Here is a 26680-nt window from a genome sequence, read left to right on the forward strand (position 1 = left end):
GAAAACAATAATGTAAATCAGCAAAGGGAGGAGCTATCCTTGAGGAACAACCAAATAAAGGAGAAATGAAGTCATGTAAAAAAAAATGAGCCAAATGACTGGGAATACAAATCAAATCTCAATAATAACCCTGAATGTTAATGGCCTGAACTCATCAATCAAAAGACATAGTCTGGCAGATTGGATTAAAAAGAAAGATCCAACAATTTTCTACCTGCAAGAGACTCATCTCATAGAAAGAGATACCCACAGACTAAAGGTGAAAGAATGGGGAAAAACATACCATGCACATGGACACAGCATAAAAGGTGGAATATCAATCCTCATTTCAGATATTGTGGACTTCAAGCCAAAACTATCAGAAGGGATAAAGAAGGACATTTCATACTGCTTAAGGGAAGCATAAAACAGCAAGACATAACAATCATAAATATCTATGCCCCAAACAGTGACTCATCCATATGCGTCAAACAAATCCTTTTCAATGGCAGAAATCAAATAGATAGCAACACAATAATACTAGGTGACTTTAACACACCTCTCTCACCACTGGACAGATCCTCCAAACAAAAATTGAACAAAGAAACCATAGATCTCAGTAACACAAACAAAAATTTAGACTTAATGGACATTTATAGAATATACCGTCCAACAAAGAATGAATACACTTCCTTCTCAGAAGTACATGGATCCTTCTCTAAAATAGACCAAAAGACCAAATACTATGTCACAAAGCTACTGTTAGCAAATACAACAAGATAGAGATAATACCTTGTATTCTATCAGATCATAATGGATTGAAATTAGAAATAAATGACAGTATAAAAAACAGAAACTATACCAAATCCTGGAGATTAAATAATATGCTATTGTATGATGAATGGATAGCAGAAGATAACAGAAGAAGGAAACTACAAAATTCTTAGAGGTAAATGAGAACAAAGAAACAATATATCAAAATCTCTGGGACACTATGAAAGCAGTTCTTAGAGGAAAATTTAATTCATGGAGTGCATTCAAAAAAAGAAGAAAAAAATCAATAAATAAACAACGTAAAACTATAGCTCAAAGCCCTAGAAAAAGAAGAAAAAGCAATACCAAAAGTAGTAGAACACAGGAAATAGTTAAAATCAGAGTTGAAATAAATGATATTGAAGAAAAAGAAACAATTGAAAAAATTGACAAAATAAATAGTTGGTTCTTTGAAAAATTTAACAAAATTGATAAACCCTTAGCTACACTAATGAAGAGAAGAAGTGAGAGAACCCAAATTACTAAAATTTGTAATGAATAAGGAAATATCACAACAGACACGAGTGAAATACAAACCATAATTAGAAGTTATTTTGGAAATCTATACTCCAACAAAATAGAAAATCTCAAAGACATCAACAAGTTTCTAGAGACATATGAATTACCTAAACTGAACCAGAGGACATACACAATTGAAATAGATCATTTCAAGTAATGAAATAGAAGAAGTCATCAAAAGTTTACCAATGAAGAATAGTTCAGGACCAGCTGGGTTCTCAACTGAGTTATACAAAACCTTTAAAGAAGAGATCATTCCAATACTTTTCTAAGTATTTAATGAAATAGAAGAGGAGGGGACCCTCCCAAATTCATTCTATGAAGCCAATATTACCTGATACATAAACCTGACAAAGACACATCGAGGAAAGAAAATACAGACCAAAATCCCTAATGAACTTTGATGCAAAAATTCTCAACAAAATCTTAGCAAATCTCATACAAAAATATATTAAAAAGATAGTGCACCATGAACAAGTGGGTTTTATCAAAGGGATTCAAGGTTGGTTCAACATCTGGAAATCAATAAATGTAATTCACTATATCAATAGACTTAAAGTCAAGAATCAAATGATTATTTCAATAGATGCAGAAAAAGCATTCGATAAAATACAGCATCACTTCATGCTCAAAACACTGGAAAAAACAGGGATTGTGGGAACATTCCTTAACTTAGTAAAGGCCATGAATGCTAAGTCCATGGCCAATATCATTCTAAATGGTAAAAAACTGAAAGCATTCCCCATAAAAATTGGAACAAGGCAGGGATGCCCTCTTTCACCACTTCTATTCACCATTGTCCTCGAAACTCTAGCCAGAGCAATTAGACAGACCAAGGAAATTATATGGATATGAATAGGAAAAGAAGAACTCAAACTATCCCTATTTGCTGATGACATGATTATATATTTAGAGGAACCAGAAAATTCCACCAGAAAACTTTTAGAACTCATAAATGAATTCAGTAAAGTAGCAGGATATAAGATTAATGCTCATAAATCCAATGCATTTTTACACATAAGTAATGAATCTTCAGAAAGAGAAGTTAGGAAAACTACCCCATTCACAATAGCTTCAAAAAAATAAAATACTTGGGAATCAATCTCACAAAAGAGGTGAAAGACCTCTACAATGAGAACTACAGAACACTAAAGAAAGAAATTCAAGAAAACCTTAGAAGATGGAAAGATCTCCCATGTTCTTGGATAGGAAGAATTAATATTGTCAAAATGGCCATACTAACAAAAGTGCTATACAGATTCAATGCAATTCCAATTAAAATTCTAATGATGTATCTTACAGAAATAGAGCAAGCAATTATGAAATTCATCTGGAAGTATAAGAAACCCAGAATAGCAAAAGCAATACTTAGCAGGAAGAGTGAAGCAGGGGTATCGCAATACCAGAACTTCAACTACACTACAAAGCAATAGTAACAAAAACAGTATGGTATTGGCACCAAAATTGACAGGCAGATCAATGCTACAGAATAGAGGACATGGACAAAAACCCAAATAAATACAATTTTCTCATACTAGACAAAGGGGCCAAAAATATGCAATGGAGAAAAGATAGCCTCTTCAACAAATGTTGCTGGGAAAACTGGAAAACCATTTGCACCCAAATGAAACTAAACCCCTATCTCACCCTGCACAGAAATTAACTCACAATGGATCCAGGACCTTGAAATCAGACCAGAGACCATGCATTTTATGGAAGAAAATGTATGTCCAAATCTTCAACTTGTTGTCTTAGGATCAGACTTCCTTAACAGGACACCCATAGGAGAAATAAAAGCAAGAATCAATAACTGGAACAGATTCAAACTAAATACCTTTCTCTCAGCAAAGGAAACTATCAGCAATGCAAAGAGAGACCCTAGAGAGTGGGAGCAAATCTTTGTCACTCATATTTCAGATAGAGCACTACAAATTTCCAGAATCTATAAAGAATTCAAAAAACTCTACACCAAGAATACCAATAATCCAATCAACAAATGGTCTAAGGAAATCAGCAGATACTTCACAGGAGAAGATCTACAAGCAATCAACAGATATATGAAAAAATGTTCAACATCTTTACTAATAAGAGAAATGCAAATCAAGACTACCCTAAGATTCCATCTCAACCCTATTAGAATGGCGCTTATCAAAAATACAAACAACAGTAGGTTTTGGCAAGGTTGTGGGGAAAAGGAACACTCATACATTGCTGGTGGGGTTGCAAATTAGTGTAGCCACTATGGAAAGCAGCATGGAGATTACTCAAAATGCTTGGAATGGAACCACCATTTTAACCAGCTATGTCACTCATTGGCCTATACTCAAAGGACTTAAAATCAGCCTACAACAGAGATACAGCCACAACAATGTTCATAGATGCTCAACTCACAATAGCCAGATTGTGGAACCAACCTAGATTCCCCTCAGTTGATGAATGGATAAAGAAATAACTCAGCCATAAAGAATAATAAAATTATGCCATTTGCAGGCAAATGGATGAAATTGGAGAATATCATGCTAAGTGACATAAGCCAATCTCAAAAAACCAAAGGACAAAAGATCTCACTGATAAGCGAATGATGACACATATAGGGGATGGGAAGGGGACAAGAATGGAGGAAGGAGGGACTCTATAGAGGGATAAGAGGGGTAGGAGGGGTGTGGGGGAAGAAAAAATAACAGAATGAATCAAATACTATTACCCTACATAAATGCATGACTACACAAATGGTATGCCTCTACTTCATGTACACACAGAGAAACAAGGTGCATCCCATTTGTTCATGATAAAAATGAATTAAAAAAATATGAGATATCATGGAGTCCTTATATCAATATTTGTTTTTCAATTCCTTTGCCAGCAGGTCTTTCAATATAAAGCACAAGTTAAATGTCCAAATGCATGCATCAAATGACAAATTTCAATAGAACTGGTGTTTGAAATTCAATTTATTCCTAACTTTATCCATTAAATTTAAATTTAATATACCTGGCCACCTTAACTCATAAAAAGAACATGAGTTAGAATTCAGTAAGCTATAGTGGTGGAGGACATGCATGTCATGTGGAGTTTGCAAAATTCAACTGGGTTTCTCTGAAGATCCTTCTGCTGTAGCAGGGAACATTGAAATGGTGAGAACAAGAAAACATGGGAAACAGTTTGTGGATGAAGTTGCTTGCTGGTTGCATCCTGTTAAGCAAGTCAAGGCTTCCTGCATCACCCAACACCTGAGTGGTTAATGGTTCCCCTTGAAAGTATTCCTGTGTTTGAAAACTTTAAGAAATGCCATTATTAATTAATCTCATATATTTAAGATTTTATTTTCCTAGGTAATAAATGCACTGTTCATTTTCACCACCTATTTTGTATTATTGTACTGGTGAACAGCATTGTTTTTCAGAATCTGAAATTTAATATATTGATTGTGGTATTGCATGAACAATTTTTTTCTCATTTTGTTACCTAAGTACTCCTAGGTAACTTGATTTTAAGAATATGTCAGTTATAATTAATGATTAGCACAGTATATGTGCTTAGCACAGTATATGCTAAAATTTTTGAAGACAAATATCTTGTGTTGGATGATAAGCTATCAGAAATCATGTTCACAATCACATACCTGCATCACAGCGGCTAAGATCATGAGGATCTCAGGTTTGAATTCAGACTCAGAAACTCAAGGAAGCCCTAAGCAACTTAGAAAGACCCTGTTTTATGTGATAAAACAGAAAAGGGGCTCTGGGTTCACCCTGGGTTCCATCCCTGCTGTAAACAACAGCAACAAAATAGACCGCCACAGGTACAGAGAGGGGTTTACTGTAGGAACTCCAGTAAACTGAGAGAAATGGTGGAGTTGACGAGGGTCCAACAGTCAGGGAGACAATTTGATTCTATCTTTCATAATGGTCAGACATGACTCATTAGCATACTAATTACAGAAGTAAGATGTGTGTGAGGAAAACACTCTGAAAGTTAACACGCAACTCAGCCCCATAGTTACCTCCCCGTCACTGGGTCTCTTATGGACATAACAAAAGACTGACAGTCATCAAAGGAGGGAGGAAGACCCAGGGTGCTGTTCCCCAGTGGATGGAGTTGAATGTAGGGACCTGAGGGTTGAAAGCTTTGGTTTCTGCTTTCTACATGGACAAGGATATTCTTACTTTTTCATGTTACAGATGGCAAAAAACATTACTGTGATTCTCTCATCATTTTTTTACAAATTCTTTAAGAATTGAGTTTTATATAATTTTAAAATAATTAAAATGACAATAATATATCACAGTGCTCACAAATCTATTTGATATTTCTCTGAGTAAGAGCACATAATATGAGTATATGTTATCACCATGTTTTATTTGTAAAGGTTTCCTCTGTGACAGTATTGTACAGTGGTATGGTGAAGTATTCAAAATGTTGATACTATTGATGGCATTCAATATACATAAACACAAATGATTTTAGAATAGATAGTGAATTGTATTTACATTTGAAACATTGATAAAATTTCACATTTAATGAAGGATACATGAAATGCTATGGTAAATCACAAAATTATTGTTTGATAAAATAATTCAAGTTCTCATAAGGTACCATTAGGGTAGGCAGTGTAACATGTAAAGCCCACATAAGAAGAGCACTTGATCTTATTAAACTCGACTCAGTGAAAGGAGTATAATGCTGAAATACATCTCATCATTTCCCTGAGCACAACTGTATACCTATTACTCTCCTCACAGCTTCCTTTACCTGTTTGTTCCTGAGACTGTAGATGAGAGGATTCAAGAAGGGAGGAACCATGGTATAAAAGGCAGAGAGAACCACGTCCTGGAGTGTGTCAGAGGTTGCTGATTGCCTGAGGTACACACCTGTAGCAGAGCTTAGGAAGATGGATACCACAAGAATGTGAGGAGTGCAGGTGGAGAAGGCCTTCCCTGACTCTCTGGAGTGAAATTTCAACACAGTAGAAAATATGCAAATATATGACATGACAATTAAGAAAAAGCAACCACCCCAAACCACCACAGCAGAGAGGAGAATAAGGAACTTGTTCCTGGTGGTGTCAGAGCAGGAGAGCTTCAGCAGAGAGGGGAGATCACAGAAGAACTGATGGACCACATTTGACCTGCAGAAGGACAGCTGGAAGGTGTTTCCAGTGTGCACACCTGCATAAACCAGGCTACTGAGCAGGGAAACCAGGGTCATGTGGACACAAAACTGAGGGTTCATAATGATGGGGTACTGCAGGGGCTGGCAGGTGGCCACATAGCGGTCCTAGGCCATGATGGAGAGAAAAAGAAGTTCAACACATGCACAGAAACTGACCAAGAAGATCTGGGTTGGACACCCAGCCACTGAAATGACTCTGTTGCTAGTGAGAGAGTTGACACAGGCATTGGGGACAGTGATGAAAATGTAGCACATGTCTACCTGAAGGACAGGTTCCTGAGGAAGAAGTACATTGGTGTGTGCAGGTTCTTGTCAGCAGTGGTGACAGCAACAATGAGCAGGTTTTCTAACAACATACCCAGGAAGGTCAGAATAAACACCATGAAAGAGAGGAAACTCATATTCCAGCCATCAGGAGAGCCCAGGAGGAGAAATTCCATTACCATGGTGGAATTGGCCATATTCTGGAAATTCTGTTTTACTAGGAAGATAAAGAGATAAGAGAAAGTTAGGAAACCATGATTAATGCAATTACTTTTCATTTTTATGTCCAATGTATTTGCTTGAATTTGCAGTTACTTTCCCTGCAGAAGAAGGGTCACTCCTGGTTTTCTGAGTTTTTAATCATTTCTAAGAAGAATGCACCTCCCAGTGAAGATGTTTATGTCTGCAACACTTGACCCTGGGAGTGACCTGCAGGGCTTGTCCTCAGCTCCTCCATCATGCCTCCCCTGACCTTCTGAGAGTCTCATGCAGAGCACTTGCAGGGGTTGCTCACCCCCTCTCCTACATGGCCACCTGTGTGAAAGTGCTTTCTTCAATGCTCTATAATGTAGTTAACATCATTCTCTTCCATGAATCAGAATTGACAAGAATATTTTAGCACTCTCTCCAGTGTTAAAAATGTTTATTCTCAATGTTTTTACCCCTTGACATTTGATTCTTTTTTTATCTAAGAATATTTTCCTTGTTCTGCATACCATCCTTTATATTCTCAATGGCATCATAATCTTTTAAAAACATGTGAACTCTATATTCCTAAAGTAAGGTTGTGTTCATAATTATAACACTTATGAAGTAGCTCAGACCAGCTCAATCCCAAGTCAACTACATCATCATTTCCTCTGCCCTCTGCAAACCTAGGTCCTCCTCAGCATCTTGCCTTGTCAATCACACTCTTCCTTTAAAGAGTGAGCTTCCTTCTGAGCCTGTCTGGGCTTCTCTGGAGATGTGCATCTCCCATGGTCAGGGTTTTGTGGCCATACACAGGCAAGTTGCTTTTAATTTCACAGTCATGGCAAAGTCCAAGGGGTCCCCTCCAGTCTACCTGTCATTTTTTCTCGTCCCCATCTCAGCTCCTCCATGCCACAAACCTGAAGCTCTCTCCTGAGTGACCTCCTCTTCAGTGCTGACAGAGACTCTTTTTCCTACTCGACCAAATGATTAGAATGTGCTGTACTTGAAAGTAGGATCAAATGCACCTTTAACTCTGAAAACTTACTCAGAATCTCTAATTCATTCTTTGACTTTTGTATTTTGTTTAAAATTGTTGTCTTATACTAAATTGCAGCTGATATGTGTGTGTTTATCACCCCCACAACACTGGTGCACATCTTTGAATTTTTGATCATGTGATATTTACCATTATGCATGTGTAGTAGCAATTACCTGACTTTCTGCATAGTAATTAATAAATGAAAATATTGTAACATTATTGACTAACTACTAATGTGGACTGACTTTATTCCACTAATCTACAAATGAATAGCCCCCAAATAGGCTTTGGGCCTTCTTCCGTCCTGTAACAGGTACAATACACACTGGTTTGAAATGATAAAATCAGATGCTCCTCTCTACCCCATGCCTTTACAGGGTCAGAACTAAAGCAATAACTGCTCAAAAAACATTACTGATGACACAAATCTGGCCACTGCTACTACAGATGCTGGGTTTAGGAAAAAAAAGAAAATTATTGACATTTTATAAAATTTGATTACTCTAGAGGAAAAAAAATATAATAGACTACATAAGAATATAAATATATACAAAAAATTCAGATACTGATGAGTATTAACATGAATCAGTATGAACATATGCCCGCTTCTTACCCTTGCTGTGAATTGCAGAACAATAGGAAATGTTTGTATTCTTTTTTTGTGTGTGAAATCTACAATGGAAAACAGAACATGTGTTTAAAATACAGGAGATGCATTGAACCATAGACATTTCCCTCATTGTTGAACACTATATACCACCTACTTTGTGTTTATTTCTCCAACAGAACTTAGTAAATTCCCCTCTAAATAGTTTGAGTTATATGAATGTAATTGCTTTCCTCCTTATTTATGTGACTTAATTGTAATTTTAGAAATTTTCTGACTTTGACTTTGTCTCTTCTTTCTTCAGTCTCAGAGGAGATCTGTGATCACGGAGCACTGATCCATCCTCATGTGTAACATGAAAAACAAGAATAGGAAACATCCTTTAATTTCTACAGAGAGCCTCAGTCACTTGCAGTAGGCTTCAAATGTATCATTTCTTCTGGAAGATAGATTTAAAAAAAAACATGCTTTCATTCAGATATCTGCACCTCAATAATTTTAGTGTTATTCAGAACTGAATTAATATTTACGGGCAGATAAATGCCTATCAAAAAATAACCTTCTACAAACAATTAGATAAAGATGAAATGAAATAAAAGTCAGGTGAAATGCCTGTGAGGAGAGGTGAGCAGGTCTTAATGCCAGGAACATGAAGAGGGCATGCCCAAGGATTCCCCTAAAAGTGGGAAAAGCTGTGAGTTTCACTTCTTGTATTTCTCCAGCTAGTGCTTAAAATAAGAAAATGAATGATAAACAGGTCATTTAAAAACTGCAAAGGATTATTCAGGTTGCAAGGCACAGGGAATTATTATTTTCTGAATTAGATTTTTCCATTTTTGAAATTATCAAATACTACTATGATAAACCATTGACAAATATTAAGGTGATATTTATATTTTCTGAAATTCATAATATACTTCCAGATTTTATAAGTTCATTTGTTGTATGGTTACCACTGGACAGAGACTTCCTCATAGTCACACCTCATATTTGGTAGTAAAAAATTTAAAATTAGTTGAAAAGGAGAACATAATTTTGATCAATACAACAAGATAAGGTGGATGAATTAGAAACACTTCCATGAAAATTGTATGCAACTTTGAATATTTGTTTTTTCCTACAGTAACTGATGCATTTTAAGGTATATTATTTATATAAATACTTTGGTATTTACCTACTTATTTTCTATCTAGTATTTTCCATGTTATACTTTTGCTTTAAAATAAATGTATTTATTTTTCTAAATGGAATTTCTGTTTACACAATTCTACACATTTTCTGAATTTATTATAAGTTAGAGTAATTTAAGAAAAAGAATTTTAAACCAACCAGAAGCCACCTGAGAGACTCTCACACACTTTATGTGCATACACTCTGCAGACATCCCTGAAGGTCTCTGTGTTCTTATCACAAACTTGGTAATCATAGAAAATATCATTATGCAGTTTTAAGGCCCCTCTAGACTTGCTGTGTCCTTTACAGAACTAAACTTTTTATTCCCTGGGCTACCTGACCCTTGGATAAGATTGCAATTTGCTGAGCAGAATAAATCTGAGGCTCAGATTTGTTTGAACTCTAACTGCCAAGTACTCACTCCTCAATGGTTCCTGATCTCCATGTAGGAGCAAAACAGAGTCTCTCCTTGGCTTCTCCAATCAACTGTGTCTGCCCCACAGTGGATCTGTCCAGTCAGCACAGAGCCATGTGGGATGTGGGGAGCTCAGTAGCCTCTGCTTTATGTTAACCTGGTATTTTGCCAGAGGAGTAGGACCCCAGGAGTCCAGAGATATGCCTGCAGAGACAGCAGGGGACCTGAGCACAGCACAAAATTGCAGCATCTCCAGAACCCAGGGGAGAGGACCTGGCCATGTGCCAGCATGGGCAGTGGAAGACACATGGGAACTCCTGTGTTGGGCATTGCCCTAAGGTGTAACTGAGAAACTAATGACCCTGAGGAGAGACTGATTGTGCTTACTGTGTTCTCCCATCTCTGCACTCCTCCTCAGTGTGAGTTATGGGTGTGTATGGGGATCAGTTAACATTAAGGGAGATTAGAAACTCTCAGTCACTCACCAACCTGTAAGTGAGAATCCTCTAACACTATCTGTATTTCCGCAGCAACATTTCTTGTCATTGAGATGGAATTCAGAATGTTTGGAGAGACATAAGTTGTATGACATGTATGATTTTCAAAAGACAGGCCTGGTGGCATATGCCTGCAATCCCAGTGCATCAGGAGTTTAGGCAGGAGGGTGGTAGGTATGAAGCCAGTATTAGCAACAGAGTGAGGCCCTAGGCCACTTAGCAAGACCCTGTCTCTATACTAAACAGAACAAAGGCTGGGACTGTCCCCCTGCGTTCAGTTGCTGTTTAAGAAAAAAAAAAAGCAAATAAATGAAAAACAAACAACTGCCTCAAGGTTTAGGGAACAAGTACAGATGTATTTCCTTTATAAAATTCCAATAAGCAGTAAGCAGAGTAATTTAAGGGTTGACATGGTTCAGACACTGAGGTTAGACAACTGGAGTTCATCTTTTTCTAATTATCAGTCATGACACATTAGCATAGATATTACAGAATTTAGATGAGTGGGATGAAAACCATCCTTAAGCCAACCTGCAACTCAGCATCTGGGATTGTTCAACCACCCTGGGTAACTCATAGACATAATAAAAGACTGGCAGTCCTCACAGCCAAGGAAGTCAGGGTGGTCTTGTGTATGAATTTTATCAACATTACGGTTTGGCAAAAATGATCCTGTGTTTATTTCATGGAAATGGGTATTTTTTTTTCATGATCCAATGGAGAGAAATATTCTGTGATTTTATATATATATTTTGGTTGTGATTTCTTTAAGATACGAATTTTGAATATTTTAAAAGTAGTTACTTGACAAAATTGTGGCAATTATAATGTACTTAAATATTTGTTTGACAATGCTCTGAATAAGAACATGTAATGTGAGTGTTAGTAATCTCTAGATTTGACTGGTAAAGTTCTCCTGTATGGCCATATTTGAATAGAGGAACTACAAAATATTCAATGAATCTTCAATATATGTGCTCTTAAAGAATTTCAACAATATATTGAATTATATTCACTCATTAAAAGATGAATTGAGTCAGGTATGGTGGTGCACACCTGTAATCCCAGTGACTTGGGAGGCTGAGGCAGCAGGTTCTTGAGTTCAAAACTGACCTCAGCAACAGTGAGGCAGTATGTTACTTAGTGAGACCCTGTCTCTAAATAAAATAAAAAATAGGACTGGGTATGTGGCTCAGTGGACAGGTGTCCCTCAGTTCATTCCTGGTACTCCCCTCCACAAAAAAAAAAAGATGCATTGAATACATTACAGGTTTTATGAAGAATCCATGAAAATAATATGGTAATTCCACAAATTTATTTTACCCCAAAGCACAAATTCTAAAAAAGTGATATTTAAGTCAGCTATTTTGCTGATGTGACTGAAAGAACTGAGTAGTAGAGGAGGAACATTTATTTAAGGTCTCAGTTTCAGAGGTCTTAATCCACAGAAGGCTATCTCCATTCCTTGGGTGAGACTGAATATCATTGTGGAAGAGGGTGGTGGAGGAAAGGGGCTGACATCACAGTGATCAGAAAGCAGAGTGTCTTCACTGGCCAGATACAAATATATATCACAAAATCACACCCAAATTCTCACCTCCTCCAGTCACACCTCTCCATGTCAGTTCCCACTCAGTTATTTCCCATAGAGGAATAAATCACTGATTGGATTGAGAATCTTACAACCCAATAATTTCTCCTCTGAACCTTCTTGAATTGTCTCACATGTGGGCATCTGGGAGACACCTCATACCCAAACCAAAACAGGTGATAATTGAGTAGGTAGTGTAACTTGTAAAACCCTGATATGAAGAACATGGTATCCAACTGTGAACATCAATCAGTAAAATTAGGGTAATGCTGAAATTCATCATTTACATTTCCCTGACAACAACTGTATTTGTCTTGTTCTCCTCACAGTTTCCTTTCCCTGTTTGTTCCTGAGACTGTAGATGAGAGGATTTAAGAAGTGAGGAACCATGGTGTAAAAGGTAGAGAGAACCATGACCTGGAGTGTGTCAGAAGTTGCTGAAGTCCTCAGGTACACACCTGTGATGGAACTGAGGAAGATGGACACCACAAGAACGTGAGGGGTGCATGTTGAAAAGGACTTCACTGAGGCTCTGGTGGGAAATTTCAGCACAGTAGAAAACATGCAAATATATGACATAATGAATAAACCAAAGCAACCCCCACCAACTATTAAAATAGAGACTACAATAATTCTGCTGGTGGGGTCAGAGCAGAACAGCCTCAGCAGAGATGGGACATTACACAATAAGTGATGGACCATATTTGACTGACTGAAGGACAGCTGGAATGTGATTCCAGTGTGCACACCTGCATATAGGAGGCCGCTGAGCATTGAAGCCAGGGTCATGCAGACACAAACCTGAGGGTTAATGATGTGAGGTACTGGAGAGGCTGGCAGATGGCCACATAGCAGTCCAGGCCATGATGGAGAGAAACAGCATCTACACACATGCACAAAAATAATAAAGAAAATAAGGGTTGCACAACCAGCGACTGAAATGGCCCTGTTGCCAATGAGAGAGTTGGTACAGGCACATATACCTGTCCAAGATGGACAGGTTCCTGAGGAAGGAGAACATGGGCATGTGAAGGTTCTGGTCAGCAGTGATGACGGTGATGATGAGCCGGTTCTCTAACAAGGTACCCAAGTAGGTCAGGTTGAATACTGTGAAATAGAGGGAACTCACATTCCAGCCATCAGGAGAGCCCAGGAGGAGAAATTCAGTTACCATGGTGGAATTGGCCATTTACAGATTATTCTGATTGGGAAGAGAAAGAGATAATACTAAGGAAAAACCTGATTAATACAATTCCCCTCCATATTCATGTTCAGAGTGTTTTCCTGCAATGGAATCTTCACTTCTGGTTTTCTCATGTTTAATCATTTCTGATCAGAGTGCACTCTCCCTGTTTAGGGGTGAAGATCTGCAGCAGGGTCTGTACTCAGCATCTGCATCATGCCTCCCTTGACCTCCTGAGACTTTCATGCAGAGAACTTGCAGAGCTTGCTCTTCTCCTCTCCCACAGGGTCATTGCTCTGAAGGTGCATTCTTCGATGCTATGTAATTTAGTTAACATCATTCTCTTCCATGAACTACAGCTGACAACATTATTTACCACTCTATCCAGTGGTAATACTGTTTTTTTCCTCAGTGTTTTTACTCCATGATGTTGGATTCCTGTCTACATAAGACAATTTGCTTGTCTCATTGACACTTTCCATATACTTCCATTCTTCTCAATGGTATCATGATCATTCAAAAAACCATTGACTTTAATCCCTAACAGGGAGTTTGTGCTCATAGGTATAACAATTCTGCAGCAGCTCAGACTAGCTCAATCCCACGTCATCTACATTGTGATTTCCTCTGCCCTTTGTCAACCTAGGCCCTCCTCAGCATCTTGCCACATTAACAACACTCACACTTAGAAAAGTGACCTTCAGGCTGGATCTGTCTGGGTTCCTCTCGAAATGGGAATGTCTTCCAGGGTCAGGGGTGGGTGGCCAGACAAAGTAGGTTGCTGTTAATTTCAAAGTCATGGTGAAGTTGAAGTGGTCTTACTCAGTCTACCTGCAATTTTATCTGATCCCCATCTTCAGTTTTTCCCTGAAAAAAACTCACACCTGTGTGACTTTCTTGTCAGAGCTAGCAGAACTCCTTTTTCTACTGTCACCTAATGATCTAATTTTCCCATTAGAAAGTGTTCAAACAGAAAGGAACTCAAATGCAACTTTTCTGTGTATCCTTCTTCCTAATATCTAATTTCTTTTTCCACTTGTCTGTTTTGTTTAAAAATTGGCATATCATCCCAAATTGCAGGTAATGAATATATGTTCATCACCCCAACAACAGTGTCACACATCCATGAATTTTGCATAATGTAATGTTCATCTTTTTACACATTTAGTAGAAATGTCATGACTTCCTTCATAACAATTAGTAAATAATTATATTGTCACATGAATGACTCTTCAGTAAGGTGAACTGATTTTATTTTACTTATTTACAAATTAAAGGCTCCCAAATAGGCTTTGGACCATTTTTCCTTGGTAAAACAAACAGCTCTTGCTGGTTTGAAATAATGAAAGCCTACATTCCCCCTGCTTCATGAATTTGTAAGGTCAAATCTAAAGCACTAATTGATCAAAAATATTATTGATGATATAACTATGGCCTCAGCTATTCCAAACACTGTGTTATAGGGGAATAAGTATATTATTGTTTTTCTAAAATTGACTCACTTCTGAGTGTCACATGCTATTGACATGAACAGAAAAAAGTCTCTCCTTGGTCTCTCCCACCAACTCTGCAGCCGCGGTGGTCCTGTACAGCTGGCACAGTGTCAGGAGGGATGTGAGGAGCTCAGTCACCTCTGCTTTATGTGAACCTGGTGCCTTTCTAGGGGTCCTAGGGTTCCATAGCACAGCCTGCAGAGACAGCAGAAGGTCTGAGCACACCAGAAACCAGCTGAAACTCCAGAGCCCAGGAAAGGATCTGGCCACCTGCCAGCACACACAGTGGATGACACAGGGGAGTCCTCTGCTGGGCACTGCTGTAGATCATTTCTGAGAAGTCAGTAGCACTGAGGAGAGACTGGTGGGTTCACTGTCACTCCTCCTTCACCTCAGTGTGAGTTAGGGGTGTTTATGGGGATCAGTTAACATTAGGGTGGTGAAAACTCTCACTCTCTCACCAACCTGCAAGCAGGAAATCTCTAACACAGTTTGGCAGCAAAATTTCTTATAATTCAGATGAAATACACATGACATAAAATTAACCTCTGTAACGGTTCACAGTTATCAATTCAGTGTATTGTTCTGCACAACTATATAATTTCCAGCTTCATCTTGTTCCCAAATACTTTTATTACTTCAAATGACCCATTGATCCATTACACACCATTGGCCATATTATCTCTAACTGCAGTCACTGGAAAACACTAAATGTGTTCTGTATCTTTGAATTTCCATATTTGTGAAATTTCATATGAATAAAATTATTCAATATATGATCTGTATTCTGGCTGAAGTTAGTCAAACATGATTGAAATTAATTCAACTTATAGCATGTACCATTATTTCATTTTTACTTAAGGATGAATGACATTCTATTAAGTGTATGTGCCAAAAATATTTTCTTCAACATGTGCATTGGTGGACAATTTTTTTTTCATTCTGCACATATAAAGCAGCTGATTTGTAGAGTGCTTGCCTTGCAAGCACAAGGCCCTGGGTTCGATCCCCAGCACCGAAAAAAAAAAAAAAAAAAAAAAAAAAGCAGCTGATTTATTGGTTATCACATCTTTTGCCATCTTTGGATTTCTGATAAACACTTAACACTCTTTAAGATTATTTTGAATAATTATGTCTGACTGGTTTGCATTGTTATAAAAAAAAACCAGTGTTTCAAAAATAACAAAACAACCCAGTACAGTCGTGCATACCTGTAATCCCAGTGATTCAGGAGGTAGAGTCAGGAGGATCCTGACTTCAAAACCAGTCTCGCCAAGAGCAAACTGGTAAGCAAATGAGTGAGATGATGTCTCTAAATAAAATCCAAAAGAAGGCTAGGGATTTGGCTTAGTGGTTGAGTGCCCTGAGTTCAATCTCTGGTACTAATAAAAAACAAATATCAAACAATAGCAAAAATCCACACCCCAAACAAAAAAAATCTTAGATCAAGGAACGCACATTTTGGCTCACAGGTTCAGAGATTTAGTCTATCAACTGCCAATTCCATGGCTTTGTGACCATGGTTTTGGCACATTGAGAAAGGACCCAGCAGAGGGAAGCTGCTCAGGAAGTGGCTGCCAGGCAGCAAAGACAGGGAAGGGAAAGAGAATGCAAGGAAGATGACTGCTTCCAGGGCTTGACCCCAGTGGCCACCTCCTCCAGCAATGCCCCCATATGCAGAAAGCTGCCACCTGGTCAATTCATTCCAACCAGGATGGAATGGTTAGGTTGTTGCTCTCAAAATACAATCATTTTACCTTGGAAAATTCCTGCCCAAATGGAAGAAATTTGGGGAGACATCTCACACCCCCTTCACAATGTTTCAACACCAGACCTCCAAACTCATGTCCATGTAACAATGCAAAAGATTTTAACCCATCTACAAGGGTCACTAGTCTGAACAATTCCAACATTGATTCAAAGTGCAAGTCCAACATCTCACCTGAAACTGAAGGTAAACACTTGGCTGTGAGTCGCTCTATAAATCAAAACCAGGTTACTTACAGCCAATTACCACTGTCATGGGGTCTTCCTTCCCATAGCAAAAGGGAGTAATAGGATCTTTGAAAGAATGGTATGGGCCTGAGGAAATGCCAAACCCAGCTGAGGAAATATATCACTCAACTCCACCTGTAATTCCTCACAGAGCATCAAGGACCCTTGACTGTGAGGTGTTATTTCCAAAGGGTTGAGAATTTCTGTCTTTTTGTCCTTGTCAGTTGCAGAGCACAGGAGCTGTCTTTTATGTTGGCTTTCTCTGCAGCCAGCAGTTTCTCCTGGGTGACAGTCCATGCTACGTGCATCCATTAATTCCTGAGGATTCCATTCCAACTTTGGCTTTATCCTCCCTGCTTCAAATATCACCATGTCAGGGGCAACATGTCGGTCCTCAGACCCTGCTACAGTTTGCCTGATCATCTAGAACTTTCTTTGAAGTGACTGTGGAAGTCTTCATGACCCCTTATTTTGAGCATCCTGCATTTCAGCAAAGTCAGCACCACAAAAGATGGAGCGAAAATCAGCTGCCATCTCACACCATAGTTGTGTCCCTGAAATTACTACATTGGTGGTTTCTGACAGTCTGCCTGATTGCACATGATAAAACAACTTCCTGTGTTCCCTTTGCAAGCGGGGTGACCCATGACCCATCTCAAGGGAATTTTTCCTTTTACATCCTTAAGTATGTCATGGCTGTGGTCTTGCACATTCCTTTACTACCCTACAGCTCTACAAATATAAACAACTGCTTTTTTACAATGCTATATATCTATGATGCTGATATAAACATTCTACAAGTTTTGTAAAGCTTGAAAAATTCTGTTGGTTCTGGCATTATATTCTCAGTCATGAATATCACCTTAAAACATACTATAGAAAAAGTTACTATATGTCCTCTTGGTTTCTAAACTCCCAACAAATTTCTATCCATGGGCTACTCTAAGACCTTTATCTTCTGCTGTTTTCATTCTACAAAACACCCAAAAAACATAACTACAAAAAAGACCTTAACAAGTACTCTTAAATATAATTTTTAAAAGGATATACCTAGTATTTCAGAAGAGCTCTCTTTCCAATAGATATCTTTCACATAATTGATAATACTATAAAAATATCTTTCTTTGATCATAACTAATACACAAAGCAAATGTTTTTGCTACGTTCTGTTAAAATACCATACCACACTCAAACATCTACAAAGCTTTGCACTATATGACACAAGATGATACATATTGTGAAGTTCTTATATCAATATTTCATTTCTTCATATTCTTTGCTACCAGAACTTTTGATACAAAATATCAGAAAACACACATTAATTATCCAACAAATTTCATCAAGAGGGATGGTTCTCAATAGAACTCATATTTGGTTTTGAGTTCTAATTCAACCTACTTACTGATTCTTGATTTTACTTCTTGCACTTTTGGAGTCTTGTTAAGAAAGTCTGGTATTAAGCCAACATGATTGAATGGTCTTAACTTCTGGATGGAGTCAAACTAAAAAGCTGCTTCTGAGCAAAGGAAACAATCAATAACATGAAAAGAGAGCCTACAGAATGGGAGCAATTTTTGATACATGCACCTCAGAGAGCACTAATTTCCAGGATATATAAAAAACAAAAAATCTTATCAAAAAATCAAATAATAATATCAATGAATGGATTAAAGAACTGAACAGATACTCCACAGAAGAAATACAATTGATCAACAAATACGTGAAAAAAATGTTCAACATCTGTTGCAATTAGAGAAATGCCAATCAAAATCACTCTAAGATATCATCTCATTCCAGTCAGAATGTCAATAATCAAGAATATAAGCAATGATATGTGTTGTGAAGATGCGGTTAAAGGGTACACTCATACATTGCTGGTGAGATTGCAAATTGCCCAACCACTATGGAAAGCAGAATAAAAATTCCTCTGAGAATTAGTAATGACCCCACCATTTGAACCAGGTGTGCCATTCTTCAATTTATACCCAAAGCACTTAAAATCAGCCTACTACAGTAGGTGTCACAGCACATGAATGTTTAAAGCATCTCAATTCACAATAACTAAATTAGGGAACCAACCTAGATATCCTTCAACAAATGAACAATAAATCTGTGATATATATATATACACACACACATACACAATGGAATTTTTCTCAGCCATGAAGAAGAATAAAATTATGGCATTTGCAGGTGAATGAATGGAGTTAAATAATGTCATGCTAATCAAAATGAACCAATTATAAAAAAATGCTAAATGTTTTCTCTGTTGTGCAGATGCTCATCCATAATGGTGGGAAGTCTAAGGAAAAATGGAGGAACTTTGCATTTGGCAGAGGGGAGTGATGGAGAAGACCTGGTGTGGAGTGGGAAGGATAGTGGAATGAGACAGACATTATTACCCTATATACATGTATGATTGCATAACCAATGTGATTCTGCATCATGCACAGCCAGAGGAATAAGGTGTGCTCAACTTATGTACATCTAGTCAAAATGCTATCTGCTGTCATGAACACTAATTATAACAAATAAAAAATGTACCATCATTCTCATTCCCCACCCCCATTATATAACGTTCTCCACTTACCAGGGGAAACATTTGACCTTTGGTTTTTTGGGCTTAGCTTATATCACTTAGCATGATATTCTTCAGCTCCATACAAAAAAGTTGGTGTTTGCAATTTAATTCATTTCTAATGTTATCCATTAAATCTAACATCAATATACTTAACTACCTTACCTCATGTATAACTTTCAATATCACTCAATAGAATTCAGTAAGCTATAGTTTAAAGAATAGTGGGTAAAGTTGGAATTCACCTCATTTTCCCTGAGGGAACTTCTGCTCTAACATGAAATTTTGGAAGAGTGAGAATCAGAAGCCATGGCACAGTCAAAGGTGTGTGGCAATATTTTGGTTCAGAGAGAACTGGATGTAAAGTTATTTGGGGGTTGGGGAATTCTATGAGAGAAGGAAGAGGACATGAGTACTGGAATGAAACTAATGCAAAATAAATGTTGCAGCATCTGGGACATGTTCATGAATATCATGATGATTATAGAAACCAATAAATTTTTTATGAGGAGCTTGTAAGAACTAAAAAGTTGTTCCCATGACAATTTTGGTGATGACATGACGTCAATTTGGGAATATAAATCTTTAAGTATATTAGTTACACTGTCAGAGGTTATCAGAAATGTAAACACAAAACTTAGGTTTTATGATGTCATAGATACCCCTATAAGATGTTGTTCAGATGTCTAATGTCATCTGATTTTTTAAAATACCTTTTTATAGGCTCCTCCATGTTTGGAAGAGTTCCCTTTACTTTTGTCCCTTAGGGCTAGATAATCATACTAGCAAACTCACATTAAATCTGTCTATGTAGGAGGTTAGGAATTTGTTTTTAACTTTAGTGTTCAGGTTTTGCTTTTAAACATCCAGCAGACCATTTCACCAGTCTTAAAGTAGGAGTACTGGGTTTTGACTTTAATGCCTATAACTTTGCAATATTTACCACTAGAATTTAATTGGGGTCAGTAGGAGTAATGAAAGTTAGCCCTACATCCTGTAAGTTCTATAGGTGATGTCCTAGTACCTTAAATTAACTCAGGTTGTTCTATTGAAAGTTGTAATTTGTAAGGCACTAGTAGACAATAGATATAAATTTATAAGGAAAATACAAAATTAAATTAACAAGAGAGAAAACACATTTATTTCATATAGTAGCTTTGAACCAAGAAACATAATTTTATATTCTCAAATCTTTATTACAATCTTTAATTTGAAGAACAACAGCTTAGTAAAATGTTTCTTCTAAAACTTATATATTAGAAGATTAATATACTTGGAAAATATTAAATATCAAGTATAGAAAGAAGCCTGCAATAGCATCACAATCACACTCATGTCCTTCAACTAACGAAGTTTAGCTTTTGAAGAAAAATTCAGGATCTTTACTCTAATGTAGCATTCAAAATCAATTGTTGTACAAACAGAGTTGTACAGATCCTAATTCCTTTAAGGCCAGGATTCCTAAATAATATAACTTAACACTCATGAGAAATTATTGTGATTGTGATAGATAAGAGCACATTAATATTTTGAGAAATCCTTGTTACTTCTACACATAGAGGATTAAACTTTGATTTATATCAGTGCATTAATATTTGGCCTTAGAAAGAACCCTTAAGTAACTTCAACTAATTGTGTTAATTAAATATAACCAATAAAGTTGCACACAACTTTTTGAGATTCACTCTCCACAAACTTTCTCTAATTTACTTAGATATTTTGCAACTATTACTTTATTACATGAAAAACTTTCACATCCAGAATCATTACATTTTTTATTTAATTTTCATATATATATGGGAAGGGGCAGGTATCAGGGATTGAATTCAAGGGGCACTCAACCACTGAGCAATATCCTCAGTAATATTTTGTATTTTATTTAGAGACAGGGTCTCACTGGGTTGCTTAGCACCTTACTTTTGAGGGGGGTGACTTTGAACTCAAGATCATTCTGCCTCACCTTCCAGAGCCACTGGGATTACTGGCATGTACCACAGCACATTGCTATATATATATATATATATATATATAGCATATATAGCATATATATATATTGCTATATAAATATATATATATATATTTTTTTAACCTAGAACTTTCTTATATCTCTTTCCTAGATGTTGTCACCTGTTTAAGTTTACAGTTTGAAACAATCCTATATAAAATTTTTGAATTTAGACAAATGATTCCACTTTAATAGACAAAATACTTTGTTTTTATAGAGTATTGAATGAAGCACAATTAAATATTTTTATACTATTTGTATGTACAATTACACTAGATAGAATTTTTTCTCTGGATTTTCTTTAGCGATATCATTCTTCCTTTGGTTTTTTGAGATTGGCTTATCTCACTTAGCATGATATTCTCCAGTTTCATCCATTTGCCTGCAAATGCCATAATTTTATCATTCTTTATGGCTGAGTAATATTCCATTGTATATATATACCACATTTTCTTTATCCATTCATCAATTGAAGGACATCTAGGTTGGTTCCACAATCTGGCTATTGTGAACTGAGCAGCTATGAACATTGATGTGGCTGTATCTCTGTAATATGCTGATTTTAAGTCCTTTGGGTATAGGCCAAGGAGTGGGATAGCTGGGTCAAATGGTGTTTCCATTCCAAGTTTTCTAAGGAATCTCCACACTGCTTTCCAGAGTGGCTGCACTAATTTGCAGCCCCACCAGCAATGTAAGAGTGTACCTTTCTCCCCACATCCTCGCCAACACCTGTTGTTGGTTGTATTCTTGATAATTGCCATTCTAATTGGGGTGAGATGGAATCTTAGGGTGGTTTTGATTTGCATTTCTCTTATTACTAGAGATGTTGAACATTTTTCCATATGTTTGTTGATTGCTTGTACATCTTCTTCTGTGAAGTGTCTATTCATTTCCTTAGCCCATTTGTCAATTGGATTATTTACATTCTTGGTGTAGAGTTTTTTGAGTTCTTTATAGATTCTGGAGATTAGCGCTCTATCTGAAGTATGATTGGCAAAGATTTTCTCCCACTCTGTAGGCTCTTTCTTTGCATTGCTGATAGTTTCCTTTGCTGAGAGAAAGCTTCTTAGTTTGATTCTATCCCAGTTATTAATTCTTGGTTTTATTTCTTGTGCTATGGGAGTCCTGTTGAGGAAGTCTGGTCCTAAGCCGACATGTTGAAGCTCTGGACCTACTTTTTCTTCTATAAGATGCAAGGTTGGTTCAACATCAGGAAATCAATAAATGTCATTCACCATATCAATAGACTTAAAGTCAAGAATCACATGATTATTTCGATAGATGCAGAAAAAGCATTTGATAAAATACAGCACCCCTTCATGCTCAAAACACTAGAAAAAATAGGGATAGTGGGAACATTCCTTAACATTGTAAAGGCCATCTATGCTAAACCCATGGCTAATATCATTCTTAATGGTGAAAAACTGAAAGCATTCCCTCTAAAAACTGGAACAAGGCAGGGATGCCCTCTTTCACCACTTCTATTCAATATCGTCCTTGAAACTCTAGCCAGAGCAATTAGACAGACCAAAGAAATTAAAGGGATATGAATAGGAAAAGAAGAACTCAAACTATCCCTATTTGCTGATGATATGATGGTATACTTAGAGGAACCAGGAAATTCCACCAGAAAACTTTTAGATCTCATAAGTGAATTCAGTAAAGTAGCGGGATATAAGATCAATGCACATAAATCGAAGGCATTTTTATATATAAGCGATGAATCTTCAGAAAGAGAAATTAGGAAAACTACCCCATTCACAATAGCTTCGAAAAAAATAAAGTATTTGGGAATCAATCTCACAAAAGAGGTGAAAGACCTCTACAATGAGAACTACAGAACACTAAAGAAAGAAATTCAAGAAAACCTTAGAAGATGGAAAGATCTCCCATGTTCTTGGATAGGAAGAATTAATATTGTCAAAATGGCCATACTACCAAAAGTGCTATACAGATTCAATGCAATTCCAATTAAATCCCAATGATGTACCTTACAGAAATAGAGCAAGCAATTATGAAATTCATCTGGAAGAATAAAAAACCCAGAATAGCTAAAGCAATCCTTGGCAGAAAGAGTGAAGCAGGGGGTATCGCAATACCAGATCTTCAACTCTACTACAAAGCAATAGTAACAAAAACGGCATGGTATTGGTACCAAAATAGAAAGGTGGATCAATGGTACAGAATAGAGGACACGGACACAAACCCAAATAAATACAATTTTCTCATACTAGACAAAGGGGCCAAAAATATGCAATGGAGAAAAGATAGCCTCTTCAACAAATGGTGCTGGGAGAATTGGAAATCCATATGCAACAGAATGAAACTAAACCCATATCTCTCACCATGCACAAAACTAAACTCAAAATGGATTAAGGATCTTGGATTTTCTTGATTTTAGTTATGTCAGAGAAACAATTTCATTTTATACTTTATGAAAACCCATTTAGTGTCTAAATATATTTCCTTCTGGAATTTATGAAATCAAAACTACTTGAATGAAAGTCTCAGGGGGCCACAGGCCCTTGATGGCTGTCAGAGTTATTCCCAACACCACCAAGACTGTGCACCTTTAGGGTTTTTTGAAAGAAAGTTTTCTAGTGTATTTGAGAGTCAAACCTTGAAAAATTGACCTCCAAACATGGAGTTGAAAAACTTCTATAGGTAGATAAAATAAGACTAATCAGAAGAAAATAAATTTAGGCACGAAGGAAGAAGTGTGAATTTACTATAAATCCATGAGCTTAGATATATAGAATATTTTCAAAACAGAAATTCTAAAAAAATACAGTCATAATTGTTCTAGTAAAGGAAGCATGTAGAATCATTTTATCAGATCAGAGTGTAAAAAACTTTTTTAAAAGTTTTTTTTTGTTATTTTTAGTTATATACATGACAGCAGAATGTATTTTGACATAGTATACATGCTTGGAGTATCACTTTCTATTTCTGTAATTGAACATGCTGTGGAGTTACATTGGTCATGTATTCACATATAAACATAGGAAGGTTATATTTGATTTATTGCACTGTCTTTTTTATTTCCATTAACACTCCCTATCTTTGTTCTCTTTTTGTGTGATCCAATGAACTGTACCGACTGTCTGAAGTTAGTGGGAAATATATGAAAGAAAAGCTGGTGTAAACCAAACTATCTTGATCTTTGTTATGTGTAGTAACACAGTTAGTGAAATCACAATTAGTACATTGCAGAAACTATCAATCATTGTCCATTTCTGAGATATTCATATTTCTTGTTAATAATACAAAATGTTCATTTTTCAAACCAGCACCAGCAATGTAGGAGGCCCCTTAGCAACTTATCAAGATCTTCACTCTAAGTAAAATCATAAAGGGCTAGGGATGTGCCCTTGGGTTAAGTCCCTTGAAAAATAACAAACCAAAAACCCAGCAAATAAAACAACAACAATAAACACCACCACTACCAAAAACAGTAAACTGTTGTCATAAGGCTTTAGGAATCAAGGACATATAGATGTTTACTTGTTGATTTCCAATAAATTGAGGGAAATTAAAAGTTGACCTGGGTAAGTCACTGAGGCCAGACAATTACAGTTCATTTTTCCATAATTCTAAAGCATGACATGTTAGGATAGACATCAGAGAATGAAGATATGTGGGAGGAAAACTGCCTAAAAGCTGTCCTGCAAAACAGTCTTGGGGATTGCCCTGACACTGGGCAAATCATGGACATCATAAAACAGTGGTAGCCAATATAGGCCCAGGAGTGCAGGGTGCTTGTCCCCAGTGGACGGATTTCACTGTCAGGACAAAGGTTTTCTATTTCTTCCATGGACAAGGAGAGTCTTCTTATATTATGGATTAAATGTACAGAAATATTACTGTGATTCACTATACATTTTCGGTTATAACTTCTTTGGGATTTGATTTTTATATATTTTAGTAGAAATTAAATTGACTCATATGAAGAGGATTGTATCACAATATGAATCTCAATCAGGGAAATTAGGATAATGATGAAATGCATCTTTCTCATTTCCTTGAGAACAACTGTCTTCCTGTTACTCTCCTCACAGCTTCCTTTACCTGTTTATTCCTGAGACTGTAGATGAGAGGATTCCAAAAGGGAGAAACCATGGTGTAAAAGGCAGAGAGAAGCATGTCCTGGAGTGTGTCAGAGGTTACTGAAGGCCTCAGGTACACACCTGTGCCAGAACTGAGGAAGATGGACACCACAAGGATGTGAGGGGTGTAGGTGGAGCAGGGTTTGCCTGGGGCTTTGTTGGGAACTTTCAGCACAGTTGAAAATATGTGAATATATGACAGGATTATTATTCCAAAGGAGTCACCACCAATTATTATAGTAGAGACAAGCAGAAGGACCATGTTGCTGGTGGTGTCAGAGCAGGAGAGTCTGAGCAGAGGGGACATCACAGAAGAATTGATGGACCACATTTGACTGGCAGAAGGACAGCTGGAAGGTGTTCCCAGTGTGCACACCTGCATACACCAGACCACTGAGCAGGGAAGCCAGGGACATGTGGACACAAAACTCAGGGTTCATGATGATGGGGAACTGGAGGGGCTGGCAGATGGCCACATAGCGGTCCCAGGCCATGATGGAGAGAAACAGCATCTCCACATATGCACAAAAAATGACCATGAAGATCGGGGTTGCACATCCAGCCACTGACATGGCCCTGTTGCCAGGGAGAGAGTTGACACAGGCATTTGGGACAGTGATGGAAATAAAGCACATGTCCAAGAGGGACAGGTTCCTAAGAAGTACATGGGCGTGTGCAGGTTCTGATCAGCAGAGGTGACAGTGACGATGAGCAGGTTCCCTAACAAGGTACCTAGGTATGTCAGTGGAAATACTTTGAAATAGAGTAAAATCATATTCCAGCCATCAGAGAGCCCAGGAGGAGAAATTCTGTTACCATGGTGGAATTGGCAATTTACAGGAAATTCTGGTTGTCTAGAAAGGTAAAGAGATAAGAGAGAGGAAGCAAAGCATGATTAATGCAAATACTTTACATATTCATGTCCAATGTATTTGTTTGTATTTTGCAGTTACTTTCTCTGCAGAGGAAAGGTCACTCTTGGTTTTCTGATTTTTTTTTTAATTGTTTCTAAGGAGAGGGCACCTCTCAGTGCAGGTGTTTAGTTCTGCATTCCAGGGA

General features: G+C 37.2%; 2 pseudogenes; both read right to left on the reverse strand.

The window, feature by feature from the left end:
* Positions 1-6009: 6009 nt before the first annotated feature.
* LOC124986467 (olfactory receptor 14C36-like) lies at positions 6010-6944 on the reverse strand (annotated as a pseudogene).
* Positions 6945-25529: 18585 nt separating this feature from the next.
* Positions 25530-26455, reverse strand: LOC124986468 (olfactory receptor 14C36-like; annotated as a pseudogene).
* Between the last annotated feature and the right edge of the window lie 225 nt (positions 26456-26680).

Source organism: Sciurus carolinensis, chromosome 6, assembly GCF_902686445.1.
Source record: "Sciurus carolinensis chromosome 6, mSciCar1.2, whole genome shotgun sequence".
Taxonomy (NCBI): domain Eukaryota; kingdom Metazoa; phylum Chordata; class Mammalia; order Rodentia; family Sciuridae; genus Sciurus; species Sciurus carolinensis.